The 15,019-nt window shown below is 50.0% G+C and overlaps 1 protein-coding gene across 3 annotated transcripts in view; it reads right to left on the bottom strand.

The window, feature by feature from the left end:
• Positions 1-15,019, bottom strand: part of ZBTB7C (zinc finger and BTB domain containing 7C) — a 332,722-nt gene that overhangs the window by 117,454 nt on the left and 200,249 nt on the right. The window lies entirely within an intron of this gene.

Below are 15,019 nucleotides of genomic sequence, written 5' to 3'. Positions count from 1 at the left end.
TCCCCCACAGCAAACATACATATCACGCAGGCTCTCCTTTGCCTTGTCCCATTTCTAAGACTGACTCAGAGCTGCCAACCAGAGACCCAATAGTCCGAGGGGTGGGCCAGCCACCAATCACGGAGGCGTGGTGAGCACCCTCTCCCAAACTGTTCCTTAAAACCACACACCACGCCCTTTCAGAAAACTGCCAGCAGGGAGGCTCCAGCTACTGTCAGCCCTTCCCCTGGAACTGTCCCTCACCTGGGGGAAACTTTAACTCCTTGGTACCTTGGCTGTTCTCGGAAGCAGAGGAGGGATGAGAGGGGTGATCTTCCCTGGTGGCCAGGTTCCCCCGAGTGCCAGGAGGGAACCAGCATAGAACAAATGAGAACAGGCCCATTTATGGCCTCTGTCCGCTCTTCCATGGCACACCCTTGAGCACCCCAAAGCCAAAGGTAAATGCTGCAGTTACCTTGGTCCATCAGGCCAAGGCCCAGGCTGGAATGAGAAGATGTTCAGATTAAAATATCTCCTCCAACAGGTGCCCCTGCCTGAAATCCCAGGGTTAGTGATTCATTCTTTGTGGGGCACACCCTGAGGAGAGCCTGCCCAAATTGCTTCAGGAAGGGGCCCTCTCTGAAACTGCAAATAGCCTGGTGAGTATCTACAGGGTGAAAGGAATCTCCACAGAGCCAGGAATGAGTTTGTCAGACCCTCCAAGTTATGGTGGGTGGGCTGTGCAGGGTGTGAGGGGACAGAGAGGTTGGGAGCCAGGCTGGTGAGGCCTGTGGGGACGGGTGCTAAATCAGGGATTGGGGGCACTGAAGGTCAGGGGAGGAGCTCACCAGGGCAGGTGGACTGTTTCCAAGGTTGGATGACTCCATAGCTTTTTATCAAAAACCACACACTCCCGGAACACCCAAACCAAAGAATGAAAAGTCAAATCCCTTTGTCCACAAAGTCACTAATTAAATATCCAATCAATTGTAACTCCATACTCCACTCCCAAACCTGGCGGGTAGGTAAAGATGCCAACACATGACCTGGATGGAATCAGCAGCGATCCAGAAGTGTGTGTTGTGTGCCCATAGGGGTTTGCCGTAACGGCCTGGGTGGAGGCAGGGTGGGGTGAGTGTGGTGGGGTGCCACCCTCAGAACCTCACGTCTTGTGAGGAAAGAAAACTCAGGAGGACAGGACTGCATGGGGCCCCCATACAGAACTATGGGGGGCCGTGAAGGAACAGGGGCTAATTCTGCAGAGCAGAAAGGGGGCCAAGAGCAGTCAGGAAGACAGAGCTTATCTGGAGAGGGTTCTGGGAGGAGGTGGGTTGGGGGCCTGGAAGTTTGCCTTGCTGTGAGCAGAAGGGCATGTGAGTTCAAGGTTGGGGGGAAGAGAGGGGGGTTGGGGAGGAGGCTGTGGGAGGGGGCCAGCTAGCTGGCCTGGCTTAGAGTTCCCCAACGGATAATGCATCAGGTTGGGGTTTACAGGAGCCAGTTTACGGGTGCAGCTTCTGGCTGAAAGGAGCTTGTAGAGCAAGGTCTGTTTCAGAAGGGAGGGTGGATTGGCGTGCCTGCCTCTTTCAAACCCAGCTGGAGCTGGATGTGGGCAGAGGGGATGGTGGAGAAGGGAGGCTGCCAGGAGGGTTGGGGAGCTAAGCCCAGTCTGTCCCCGGGAGAGGCCCCGGCTAGCATGAAGAAGTATCTGAGTAGGCCAGTGGGTGGTGCCAGGGCTGAAGATATTACAGCCAAGAGCCTGGGGGAGAGCTGGCCACGATCCAGCCCACCGGCTGGGTCCTGCAGTGGACAGTGAATATCTTGCCTCCCTCCCCCTTAATCACTGTGTGTGTGTGTGTGTATGTGTGTGCCAGTGCCTGCACACAGCATACTTGTGCATCCTGCTGGGACACACCCTTCTGAATGGCTCTGTGAAAATAGGGGGATCCCTCCCCTTCTGTCCCTCCAGCACTACCTCCCTGTTCTCAGCCTCTGTGCCAACTGGCTCCTGGGACAAGGAACATACAGGAATATCAGAGGGGTAAGGAGAGAGGGACAGGGAGGCGCCCCTGCCACAGCAGGGGCTCTGGACAGGCCAATCTCTGGAACTGTCATTCTGCATTTCCTTGTGGGATCCGGTCCTTCCTAGGCCCTTTTTTGGCCCCCTCCCTCTTATTCACTCTTTTCCTCTGCCCCCTCCTTCCCACTCCTACCCCCTCCCTGGGTCAGGTTGGTTAGAGCACTCGGAAGTACAGGCACCTTGTCTTCCTCATCTACCTCCAAAGCCACAGCCCACTGTTGCTCCAGGAGGATGAAAGCTCCTACAAGCTGCTGCTGCCTTAACTTGCAACTTCAGTGGTGCTCAAGTGTCATTTGCTGTGACACAGGCACACAGAAGGCTCCTGTGTGCACACAGACATGATGTCTGTATGCAACTGTTCAGAGAGGGGGATACGGACCAGTTGTTCCATCGAGGAATCATAGTAATCAATATCTGCTTAATCCTTGCGACTGCACCAAGAGGCAGATCTTACTACTTCCCCCATTTTACTGATGAGGAAACTGGAGCTCAGAGAGTTCTTATAATTCATTCAAGGTCACACAGCTTGGTAAATCGAAAAACTGAACATGACATCTGGTATTTAAGACTCTTGTACCTAGACTCTGCCCCGGGGGTTGAGCTCTGGATTTTTGTCTAGTTCCTACAATTGGTTCCCTAAGGAGCAGTTTGCTTTGCCAACATGTGCTTCGGTTTCTCCACCTGCTGAACAGGCAGGGTAAGGATTCTTACTGACCTGAGAGGCTATTATTAGCCAGGAGGAGGCTAAGATGAGGCTGGACTTCAGTAAAGCACCAGAGCAAGTCTTCCAGCCAGAAGCTCGAGTGACCCTGGCCACCTCCCTCTCTGTCCTACCACCGCACCCTCACCCCAGTCAATTCATCCATCTGCAAGACCATCTTCAGAATAGATCTGAGTCTTCCCTCTTCCTGCCACCCCTCCCCCATGCCCTGGGCTGCTGTGCTTCCTTCCCTGCTTTCTCTGAGCTCTGTTGGGATCTCTTAACTGGTTTCCCTGCTCCCAGTTCCATCCTCTCCTTCAGCCTAATGCCATAAGTAATCCTCTAAAACATGCATCTAGTCGTGTTTTGGGGCACTTCAAATGCAACCCAAACTGTTCACCAGTTACATAAGGCACCGTAAAATTCTGGCTTTTTTCTCCACAGGCATCCCTGCCTTCCACCCCCATCTAACGGACACTGGCAGACACACTGAGCTCCTCTTCCTTCCTGCTGTGGAATTCTGCATGTATGGATCTGACCTGACATGTTCTCCCCCAATTCAGATCTTGCAGAAATGTCACCTCCTCAAAGAAGCCTTCCTTGACCACCACAAATAAACTAGGAACCCCCCCACCCCGCACCCTTTATCTATTTCAGACCCTTGATTCAAGCACTCATCCAAGCTGCATGCTTTTTACTACAAGTTGTTGAAATGTTTTTTGACTGTCCCTCCACTAGGACAAAGACTGCTTGTGGGCAGGGCCCGTGTGTCTTTTTCACTGTGTGTATCTAGTACACAGCAGTCCCCTGGCAGGTCTGTGGGGGATGAAGGTTTGTAGAGAGAACCCTGGATCCAGGAGACAGGAGGACTAGAGCTAGCTTTGGCTCTGCGAAAGGCAGCCCATGTGCTCTTGGGCAGCCACATACCCTCCCAGATCTTCGTCTCTGCCTTCTGCAAATGGGGGCAATGGATCAGCTGATAAACAAGAGCCCTTCCAGGGTTGATGTGCCATAGTCAGGTTGGCCTTCAGCCTCCAAGAACTTGCAGGTGCCAATAAACAAATAGGAAGAGAATCCTGGCCAAATGCACTAGAGATGGCTCTGGGACGACGGCGCTGCTGCTGGTTGGTCCTGCTGACTGCTCGGACAATCAGCTCGTGGGCACTGGGGCATCCTCACAGCCGCCACCAGCTGCCACCCCCACACATGTGCTGCCACACAATCATGGAAACTGAGGCTTGTCCAGAGAAGGCATTTACCACCTGGGAGAGAACCAGGACCAGAACAAAACAGGGGTGATTATCCACCCCAACCGCCAGGTTCCCCCATGCACCTGTGATGATGACAACTTCTATGCAGGTGACCTTGTAAACTCATTATCTTAGTTGGACTTCAGGACATGCTAGGGAGTCCACAGAGAAAGGGTTCATTCCCGCTTTGCAGATGAGGAAAGGGAGACCTAGATTAAAAATTGAGTGGTATTGGGCCTCCCTGGTGGCGCAAGGGGTTAAGCACCGCACTATGAAGCAATCCGCAGCCTCTGCAGCATGAGTTCGATCCTCGGCCACTGCAGAACAAGTTTGATCCTTGGCCCGCCAGGGAGAAACCCACATGGCAAGGCAGACCTCCCCTGCCTCGCCCGCTGCTCTCCTCAGCAGTGTATTTATTTCGGTCATTCTACCTGTTCTGTTCCCCACTTTGTCTCTGGTGGATCCTCTCACCCCCGCATCTCTGGCCTGTGCCCCAGATCTTGTATGCATAAATAAATAAATCTTTAAAAATAATTGAGTGGTACTTCTTGACATTCTAAAACACAAATATTACAATGAGAAAAGATTTAATAATATTTAATAATTTCATAAAATTTAAATAAATTCATAATTTCATAATTAAATTCTTCTATATATGAATTTCATAAAATAATTTCATCATATTTAAATAAATTTAACTTAAATACTGATGGAAAATTTAAAAATATGTATAGTTTTTAACATGACTTTATTTTCAGCTTCTAGTAACAATAAAAATATGAACAATCTGGGAGAGGAAGGGAGTGGTAGAACAAGGGAGACCTTTGGAATGATGGAAAATGCTAGTGAAATTCATATTTTCTCAAAAATTATAATATAGAGATACAACTTTTAAGAGAACATTAATGGATGTGAGAAAAATACATGAAGTTCTTCCACATTAGAGAAAATCATGGAATGGAGAGGAAGATGCTCAGAATATCACACTAGGTTGGCTAATAATTCCAGCGTCTTGACAGAACCAAGGGCATATAGTTTCAACTCTCCCCCGCCTCTTCGTCTTGCCTGGATGTTCTCTCTCTCTGTGTCTCCCTCTTTGTCTCTGTCTCTGTCTCTGTCACTCACTGGAGTGAACTATCCACACCGCATTTCCCACAAACGTCACCTGAACTCCCACTTTTGCCCTCCTTAGGTGCTCAACGAATATTTAATTAAATGTTGAGGAAAACTGAGAGAAACTCAGGCAGCAGGAGTGGCAGGAAGAGGTGGCACTTTGGGGCCATGCCAGCTTCTTCCTTGGTGACCTTCAGCTCCCTGTCTGTTGCCAGCCCCGGCCCCGGGTTGTGAGGCCATCGTCTGTGCTGTGAACGATCATGGAGTGGGCTTTCCTGCAATCACGAGGCTCTATCACGATGATTCACAGATCAGATGTCACGGAAACATGTTAAAATGCTGATTTAAAATAACAACCCCTTGCTGTTTAGTGGCAAGAACACCGAGGAGGAGGTACAGTGGAGTCTAAGTAACGCTCCAGCTGCCCGTTCTGTGGTCACCAAGGTGCTCCAAACCAGTTTGTAACTGTGCCACACACATCTCTGCTGTTGTTTTAGGGGGAGACTGATCATTCAGGACCCAGGAGCAGGCAGTTTGCCAAACTCCTTGACCACGCTTCCCCAAAGCACACAGAGGTGACCCAGAGAAGGGGAGTCCTGTGGTCCCCTGGCCTTTGGGTGCCCCACCCTGTGGGAGCTGGAGGATGAGAGTGAGGCGCCAGCCCAGAGGGGAGACCCATATCCTCGGAGCCTGCCTCCCACTCCTCGGGGAGACCAGTCAGTGCTTGTCCCAACCAGGGAGACTCCGAGCGAGCGGAGGTGCTGGCTAAGCACAAGGTGTCTAGATTGTTCTCTGGGAAGTGAGGGGAAAGCATCCACCTGCCTGGGGCGAGGGAAGGGCTCTGAGCAGGCTGAATACACAATAGACAGGGCCAGCGAGCAGGGTCCTAGCCCTCTGCTCAGAGTCGGAGGGCCCCAGGGCTGCCAGGGCCTCACCCTTCTCCCAGATTGTATCTGTGACTCAGTCAGACACCCACAGCAGGAGGAGGAGGGTGCCAAGAGCTTCAGCTAAGCCTGGCTGAGCCACTGAGCCTGTCACCATCAGGGTAGGCCTGGAAGCCTGGGGGCAGGGTAGGGGGGGTGGGTGGAAGGGGTTCAGCCTGTACCTGGCCAAGGTGGGGTAGTAACAGGAAAGGGACAACAGTATGAGCCAGGGAGACACATTCCTCCTCCCTTCCTCTCCTTTCTTTCCTCCTCACCTATGTACTGACCGCATGTCTGTGCTCCCACTACCCTAGGCATTAGCTATAAAGTGGTGAACAAATCAACATCTCTCTATCCACAAGGAGCTGACCTTCTAGTAGGGGAAAGACAATAAACAGATAACCATCTACCGTGCAGCCCGGGTGGTGAAGTCAAATAATTCATAATCATCTTCTTCCTTAGGGAAATCACTTTATTACCTCCATCACCCTCTCACCTCATTTGATCCCCACCCCGAGGGACCAGAAGAGTGGGGCTTATAGCTCCTGATAGATGAGGAAATGGGGTGGAGGGTGGGGAGGTGACTTGCCCAAGGTCACGCTGGGAGGTGGCCTATCTGCTTGGAACCTTAGCTGCCTGATCCCTTCCCCAGAGTAGCCCACACCCGCCCTCTTCCCTAGACTTAGCTCCAAAGGAAGGGGAGGATTTAACTTCTTCCTCCTAGAGATTTTTTTTTAAGGTGACATTTGTACACAGAAAACTTAAAAACAGTAAAAGAACCAAGAACCTCCATCTGGATGAACTATTAACTCACCTAATGTTAAAGGACACCTGCAAGACACAACACTGCCAGTCTCGGTAGCCTGGGGGCTGAGGTCCCAGCTATGCTGCAAACAGGTGAACTATGACCTTGACCCAGGTTCCCCTGGTTAAAAATGGGGAAAGTTGGCTTGCCCCTCCTGGGTTCCTGCAAATCTCTGTGGGCTCATTACCCAACGAGGTTACGGGCATGCTTTGAGCATAACAAATAATCCCGGGGTGCCCACTTTTCCCTTTGCTGGCGTTTCACCAGGAGGAGAAAGGGTGGTGACAGTGATGGGGAAGATGAAAGTGGGGTTATTTGTGTGTGTGTGTGTGTGTGTGTGTGTGTGTGTACATACCTGGGCACGTGAGCACTCATGTAGGTGCAAATGTGCAAGGCAGACCCTGGAGTAGAAGAACCAGCAGCTGGGCAGGGTGGCTGATAGCCAGATGGGGAAGATATTGCCCCAGCCATTTCTCTGTTGGATTAAGCAGCTACCAGGGTTCTGACATGGCCAGAAAGTGTCTGTTCTAATGGACATTAGTGTGTTGAGGCAGAGGTTGGCCTTACCCCTCATGCTGGTCAGTGTGCAAGACCCAGGGGTATTGCACATGGCTAGACCAGCCCACAGTCTTGCCTTAGGGCCAGACAAGGTAGCCAGGCTGGAGGTCAGTACAGTGACCTTCACCATACCTGGAGGGTGGCAAGGACCTTCATGTTAAAGCTGGTGTTTTCCATAAGGTCAAGGTTAGGCTTGTAGGATGGACGAGGGAACAGGGCAGAACTGAATGGTCAGAACAAAGATCAAAACAAGGGCCTTGGCTTCCTACCAGGACCACATCAAAGAAAAGACTCACTGTTAACCCCCAAGGACAGGAAAATAATCCCAGTTATAATAGCTGCAAGCCTCATGCTAAAAGCTTTGTATGCATTATTTCTTTTAATCCTCAACAACACTCCTACCAAACTAGTACCTTATCATTTTTCCTTTCACAGAATGGCAGCTCAGAGCCAGGATCTGAACCCAGGCCACACTGACCCCCCACCCACACCCTCTAACCCCATGGGGAGCACCTTAGGAAACAGGTAGCTCAGAATATTTTTGTACTTCAAATGGAATAGGAGAAACCAGAGCGAGAGAGAAAGACATGTTAGTTATGACGGGTAAAACACTAGGCCCGGCCCTTGTTAGCCTGTGATGCTGTTTGGGAATAAGTAGAGAGAACAAGTAGCCATATGCCCGGCACAGCTAGTAGGTTCACCTAGCAGTGAATTCCAGGAAACATAAAATTTTGAATTCCTTAATGAGGACTTTACGTCTCACTGAAGACAAGAAAAGGTACACCAGTCTGAATTGAGTGCTTATAGGGGTACAGGGTACATGGTGATGTTTCTCAGATCCTCTGCCAGAATGTCCCAGACAGAAGGTTATAATACAGAATCCGGAGGCACGCCTCTGCCTGAAATCTCCATCTTCCCAGATTCCCTTAGGGATGTGTGCTACTGTGGGCTGAGCAGTGGTGACTGACAAGTAATGGGTTTGACCTTGCTGGTTGGAAGAGCTGGCTGAGATTCAGTGCTGGAGAAGCAAGGTCACCGACCTGGGTCCTTCAGGTGTGTGCTGGGGTGGGGTGGGGGCAGGAGGAGATTTTGGCTGGATTGCTCCTTTAAGCCTGTTCTCTCCATCAACCTTTTGAGAAACTGCATAGAATACCACTGAGTGGACACACAGACACTTCACTACTCATGAGGCAGGAGCTCATGTTCCAGTGCTTCTCGTTTTTCTGTCTCTAAAACCAGGATCTCTCCTCTTTCTGCTCAAGCTCAACATCCTCCCAGAACCCTTTTCTGGTCACTCAGAGGAGATCATTACATACTTGAACTTCAGGTTAGATGTAGATAAGCTGGTGGGGAAGCAGTGGGACAAAGGTGAGGTGACAGCCAAGGGGAGGGACAAAAATGAGCCAGACTGGCCAGGGCAGTGGGTGCTCAATGGGGAAAGGTATGGTGGGAAGGCAGTTGGGATCCCCATGCCAGACTAAGGAGTCCAAGTCTTGGGGCCCTTAAGAGTCTGCCTAACCAGGGGCCTCCCTGGTGGCTCAGAGGTTGAGCGCTGGGTTGAGAAGCTGCCCGCAGCCTCTGCAGCACCGGTTCAATCCCCGGCCACCGGGTGAGGGTCCCACATGGTGCGCAGACCTCTCCTGCTGCCCGCTGCTCCCCTCAGCAGTGTACTTCGTCAGTCTGCCTGCTCTGCTCTCCCCTCTGGCTCTGGTGAATTCTCTCACCCTCTCGTGCTTCTGACTGTACCCAGTGCTTGTATAAATAAATAAATAAATAAACAAATAAATAAATAAATAAATAAATCTTAAAAAAAAAAAAAAAAGACTCTGCCTAACCGCCCATCTGCTGCTACTGGAACACAAGTTGTTTCCATAGGAAAGCTGGGCTCTGGCTTCAGCAAGGGCCCTTAACTGGGTGTCTCAGTGAGCTTCAGAGGATCCTTCAGTCTCCAGCTTAGCCATATGTACAGTTGTAAGAGTTTATGATGTGTTCCTTTTTTCTGGGGAGATGGCCCATGACATTGATCAGTTTTCAAAAGAGTTTATAACACCCTAAAAATTAAAAAAATAAAATGGAGTTGAAAGATAGATGTCAACTTGACATGTAAACTATTTGTTGTATGAGTTATATATATATATATATATATATATATATATATATATATATTTTACACATGGTAAAAAGAGAGAAAATAATTACAGGTAGTTTTTTTTTTTTTTTTCAGATAAGTAGATGATGGATGGGTGGGTGGGATCAGAGGCTAAGATAAAGCCTTCGTGAAGTGACAAAGTCAGGTAGTGGGAAAATGGGATTTGGTTTCACAACATTTCCAGAGCCATCTCTAGCATGGGTGAGTGGGTGGGTGGGTGGATGGATGGATGGATGGATAGATAGACTGATAGATACATAGATAGAACAAATCTACATTTAGCAAATACATACAGTAAAGAATCATTATTTATGCCACCTGAGTTTTCTTAGTTTCCCCTGTGTGGCAGGGAGACAGTGGAGCTGGGAGAGATGGCACACCTGGTGCCGAGGTATTCAAGTCACTGCCCTCCAAGGATGATCAGAGGCAAAGATAAAGCTTTTGTGAAGGGACAAAGCCAAGTAGTGGGAAAATGGGGTTTGATTTCACAACATTTCCAGAGCCATCTCTTGCATAAGATGGGACACAATTGAAATAGCCACAATGAGCCTCTCCCCCACTTTGTGGGTGTCAGATGCCTTGCTAAGTGCTTCACAAGTGTTATCTTGTTGCCCCCTCACAGAGTCTGGTGGTCTGGGCAGAACTGCAACTCTGTCTTTTTTAAGGGAGGAAATAGAGGCCTAGGGGTGTTAAGTCACTGGCCCCTGAAGCAAACAGCTGTAAGGGGAACAGCTGGCATGGAAGCTTGGCAGACCCCAGAGCTGGGCAGGAGACCTTTGAGGGCAGCTGTGTGATGTAGTCAGTGAACAAGCCCATCTCAGTCTCCCACAAAAGGGCTGGGCCCTGAAAATCTTAACCCTACTGTTCTCTCTGCCTTTAAAGGGATAGTTTGGTGTGAAATTACACAGGCTGATTGTTATACTTGTAATAAAACAGGAAGAGCAGTAGTCATTATAGTAATTTCTCTTATTTATTGAACATCTAATATGAGTCAGGCAATACACAAAAGACTTGAAAGTCATTTTCTTAACTTCATCCTCACAACAAGCCCCCAAGATGAGTATCACCGTGACCACTTTACAGATAGGGGCACTGAGGCCCAAGGAGACATAGATAACCTGTCTGAGGTCCTTAGAGTGGGGGGCGGGGAGCAGACTGTGTCCACCTTCTTTCTTCTTCTCTCCCTCTTTCTGAGTAACATAGGGCACAGAGGTGCGAAGTGTTGACTTCCTTGTTGGGGTTGGTCTAATGGATGGGCACGGGAAAAGTTCAGGGGGCTCAGTGCCATGGTGACAAGGTCCTTCCGAGTAGTATGGACTATGTGTCCATCCTGTGCCACCCGCTCCGGGATACAACCGGAGGCATGACCCACGTCTTCTGGGAACTTGGCTAGAGTCTTTGAAGCCAAAGCTCACTGCCTCATAAAATGTTCTTGAGAGGCTGGGATGAAGGTGGAAGCACACTCCTTTGCTTAAAATTAGTGGTCCTTTTACCTCCTCCCCTCTCAGATTTTGACCTGGATTCTGGACACCCTAGGGCCTGGAAGGCATGAAACGCAGGAGGCAGTGAAGGCAGCCAGCCCCCAAAATGGGGCTAGGAGGGTGGGGTGGGCAGGGTCATGGCTGTAGCTGGGGTGGGAAAACATGAAGGGGAAGGCTGTGCAAGTCTCGTCAAGTCCAGAGAGACCAAAGCTGGACGAAGTGCTGAGGGGCCGTGGGGGCAGAGCACACAGTCGGTGCTTCGAGCCAGCACGCAGGCTCAGGGCCAGCCCGATTTCCAGCCCGGTTTGTAACCTGGGCTCCTGACAAGCAGTCATGACCAGGGGTCAGGAGTCCATCCGAACAGCCAGGTGGTCAGTCAGGCAGGAGAAAACAGTCTGGGTGGATCCTGGGACTGGCAGAGGGTGAGCGTGTAGGTGTTTGGGACACCCGAGCAAGGGAGTCACTTGGGGCTGGAGCTGCGCTCAGCACTGGGTCTCTGGTCTGTTCCCCAGGGCTGCACCGGAGCTGACCAAGGAGAGCCGGGCTCCGAGAGACTGTCCGTAACCATCTCCAAAATCCACCCCATTGAGTTCTTAAAGGGTTCACGCCCCTGACTCGCATTTTCTTTCATGTCAGAAAATAAAACTTTGTGTTTCTTGACCTTGAATATACACTCAAGGTCACTTTGTGTTTAGGATCCTATTAAAAAGCAATTTTTACCCTGTTTTCCTCACTGACCATTTCATGGGGGAACATCTTCCCATGATGCACTTGCTGGAGCTTCCCTCCCTGCACATCTTGCTCCCTGTTTTGAGTCTTACCTGCAGGGGCTCCTGTCTGGCATCTGCATACTCAGGTTAAGCAAGACATTCTCTGAGTCATATTGTCACTGCTAAATTTTTGAGTCCCAGTCTCTTCATGAGTATTGCTTAAATGATCAGAAGATGTTTGAATGGCAGGAAGCCAGAAGCACCCTCACCCCACACTGCCAGTTGTCAGCCAGAAAGCTGCCTCCTAGAGCCACCAGGTGTGGCTGATACAAGTTTTTGTTAGCTGTCTTCTCCCCAATATTTGCTCTATCTGGTCTCAGGTAGGTTTGAAACCAGAAAACCAAATATATGCAAATCAAGTATAACGCAAGAGCAAAGAGGATGACATGGACCCCAGTGGGTGAGTGTCAGGGCAGTGGTCTGTGACCTCCTGTTATGGTACAAAGTTATTTTATTGTCCTCTTGGATTCTTACCTATGCCCCAGATACAGAAGGCAGCCAAATAAATGAGGTTTCCCGAACCTCTAATATTATCTATGATGTTAAATGAGGCTTTGTTTCTTTGAACTTTTAAATTAGTCCCTTGTGATGCTCTAACATTTGTGTGGTGTGGTCCTCTTGGTGGGGAAGGGAATGCTCCCAGCTTCCATGGTTTGCTCATCTACCCAGAAGAACCACTGATTTCATGCCAACATGGTTAGACTAGAAGAATTGGGCTTTTAGATATTTATCTTAAGCGTAGCTGTGACTCTAACAGGAGTCCTTAAGACCTTAAGACCCATACCTTCACTCTACCCCTAAGGGGTATCCCCAGCTGCAGTTAGGCAGGCGCTGCCACTCTCTGTCAAGGGGCTTCCCCAATCATAAGTGCTAGGGGTAGAGTAAGGCCTCTTCTGGACACAGGCTAGAATTTTGGTGACAATTACCACAGTTGGGAATAAGCATGCTACGATTCCAAAGCGGGGAGAAGTAAGCAAGCAGAACTTGGGGGTCTCAGCTGGCCTCCTCTAGTGGCTTTTGCCTGACATAATAAGCTGGGAGTACTACTGAAAAGAGTTTTTCAGTAACCAAAGGCACAGAAAGAAGAATCTTATAAATACCCAATAACAGAAACATAAATAAGAGACAATATGTTTGGTTTGGAGTTGAACATGGGAAGGTTCCCATGAGCAAGGGGGGACAGCATTTTCTTGGCAAGTCACTGGACCCACAAAGTCACCAGTACCAGAGTCCACTGACCTGTGTGTGTATGTATATGTATGTATGTGTACATGTGCGTGTGTGCGTGTATATGTACGCATGTTGGAGACAGTGGAATGAATCAACCTCCTCTTGGAACCGATTTCTCAAAGTTATATTCAAGGGGTTGACGTTCCCATCTTACAGATGAAGAAACTGAGGCCTGAGTTAATTTAATTATTTGTCAAAATGGCAATAATCTGGTTGCCCAGTAGAAAGACAGCCCCGAATCAATTGAGGCCGAGAGTGTGATCTGGAGTAGATTGCATCTTGGTCAGCCAGCACTTGCTGAGTGACCATGGCCTAGTTCTTTAGGCTCTCTCTGACTCAGTTTCTTCATCTGTAAAAGCGATCGGTGGATTACCTGAGCCAACATTTGTAAAGCATTCAGAATAGCCCTTGAGATATCAAATGGCCACATAAGCAGGTTGAAGACATAAGCATCCCCTTCAAAGCCAGACTCTGCAGTCCTTAAACCAAAACAGACGGAGGGCAAGATTCCAAGAGTGTGTTCCATCCTGCAAGAGAAATTCGAACCCCTCCCACTCAGAGTCAGCTGAGGGGCCTCGTCACTGGGGGTGGAGTGTGGGGCCAGGCCAGAGGGAGGTGGGGGCAGGCACCTGGCAACCTTCTCCAAAGCCTGAGGGACAGTCCCATTTCCTCTCCCTTCGAGGACTCTGCCAAGGAGGAACATTCAAGCAGGATGAACCAGTGCCAAGCAGGAACGAGATGGTATCTGGGCCGGACGAGCTGACAAACTCAATATGCCCAGGTTCTCACCAGGGACAAACACCAGCTCCCTGTTCTGGCTCTCCTTCTTCTCTTTGCTTTGGTAGATTTGTTTTAGTTGCTGCCAAGGGCACCAATCAGAAGTGACGGGTGGTTTGCCTGTGGGGAGGGCTGTGAAAGGATCAGGCAAACAAGCCCTGGCTGGCTGTCTTAGATCTCTGGCCCTAACAGGCTATGGGATAACCATGGGATAAAACGGTGTTTCCCAAAAACCAAAGACCCATATTGAGTCTGAGCTGGGAGCAGGTGTCCTGCTTCTAGATCTGCTCTGCCTCTACAGGGGCTGCACATTGTTGGGCAAGTACTTCTTCCAGGGTCTTGGGTGGTGCAGGGGAGGGGTGATGAACTTGATGGTTCTTTTGGCTCTCCATCTGTGAACGTGGAAGAAGTGTCCTGGGGCCAGAGCTGCAGAATTCCAAAATGCTGGTAGGGAGGCCTGCCTACTCCTGGCTCCTGGGTGCTCTTCTGCAAGACTCTCTTGTTTTTTGTTTTTTTTTCTTTTTTAAAGATTATTTATTTATACATGCACTGGGTACAGTCAGAAGCGCGGGAGGGTGAGAGGATTCACCAGAGCCAGAGCGGGGAACAGAACAGGCAGACTGACGAAATATACTGCTGAGGGGAGCAGCAGGCATGGCAGGAGAGGTCTGTTGTGCCATGTGGGACCCTCTCCGGGGCCCAGGGATCGAACCGGTGCTGCAGAGGCTGTAGGCAGCTTCACAGCCCAGCGCTCAACAACTGCGCAACCAGGGGAGGACTGACTCTCTTGTTTTTTTAAATTGACTTGGCAGTGAGTGTCCCTATGACCTTTGCCCTGCCCTGGTGGGAATAGAAGATGCTGGACTGCAAAGTATGGCATGGAGATACCAAGCAGAAGAGTGTGAGGCCCACTTTCTCACCTCACAGCCAGGTTCACCCATCTCTTTAAAGGCCTCTGATTTTAGTGCTGGGGTACAGGTTGGGGGAAGGCAGGCTCAGGTGGACCATGAAGCTGGAGGCAAGTTTCCAGGGCTTCCTTACATAGCCAATGCTCCCCCAAGGCTGGGGGTGAGAAGTACCTAAGAATATTGAAGCCCAACTGCCCCACCATGTTTTTCTCAGCCCATAGCTGCTTCCAAGTGGCCAATGAGAACGCTGCACAGATGGAACCCTGGAGCCTCTAGTGGGCCAGTCTCCTCATCTGAAA

This window comes from Talpa occidentalis, unplaced genomic scaffold (genome assembly GCF_014898055.3).
Source record: "Talpa occidentalis isolate TD23 unplaced genomic scaffold, MPIMG_talOcc4v2.1 talOcc4.13, whole genome shotgun sequence".
Classification (NCBI taxonomy): domain Eukaryota; kingdom Metazoa; phylum Chordata; class Mammalia; order Eulipotyphla; family Talpidae; genus Talpa; species Talpa occidentalis.
Note: the sequence above shows the minus strand (reverse complement) of the source record. Positions and strands in the feature narration are given on the sequence as shown.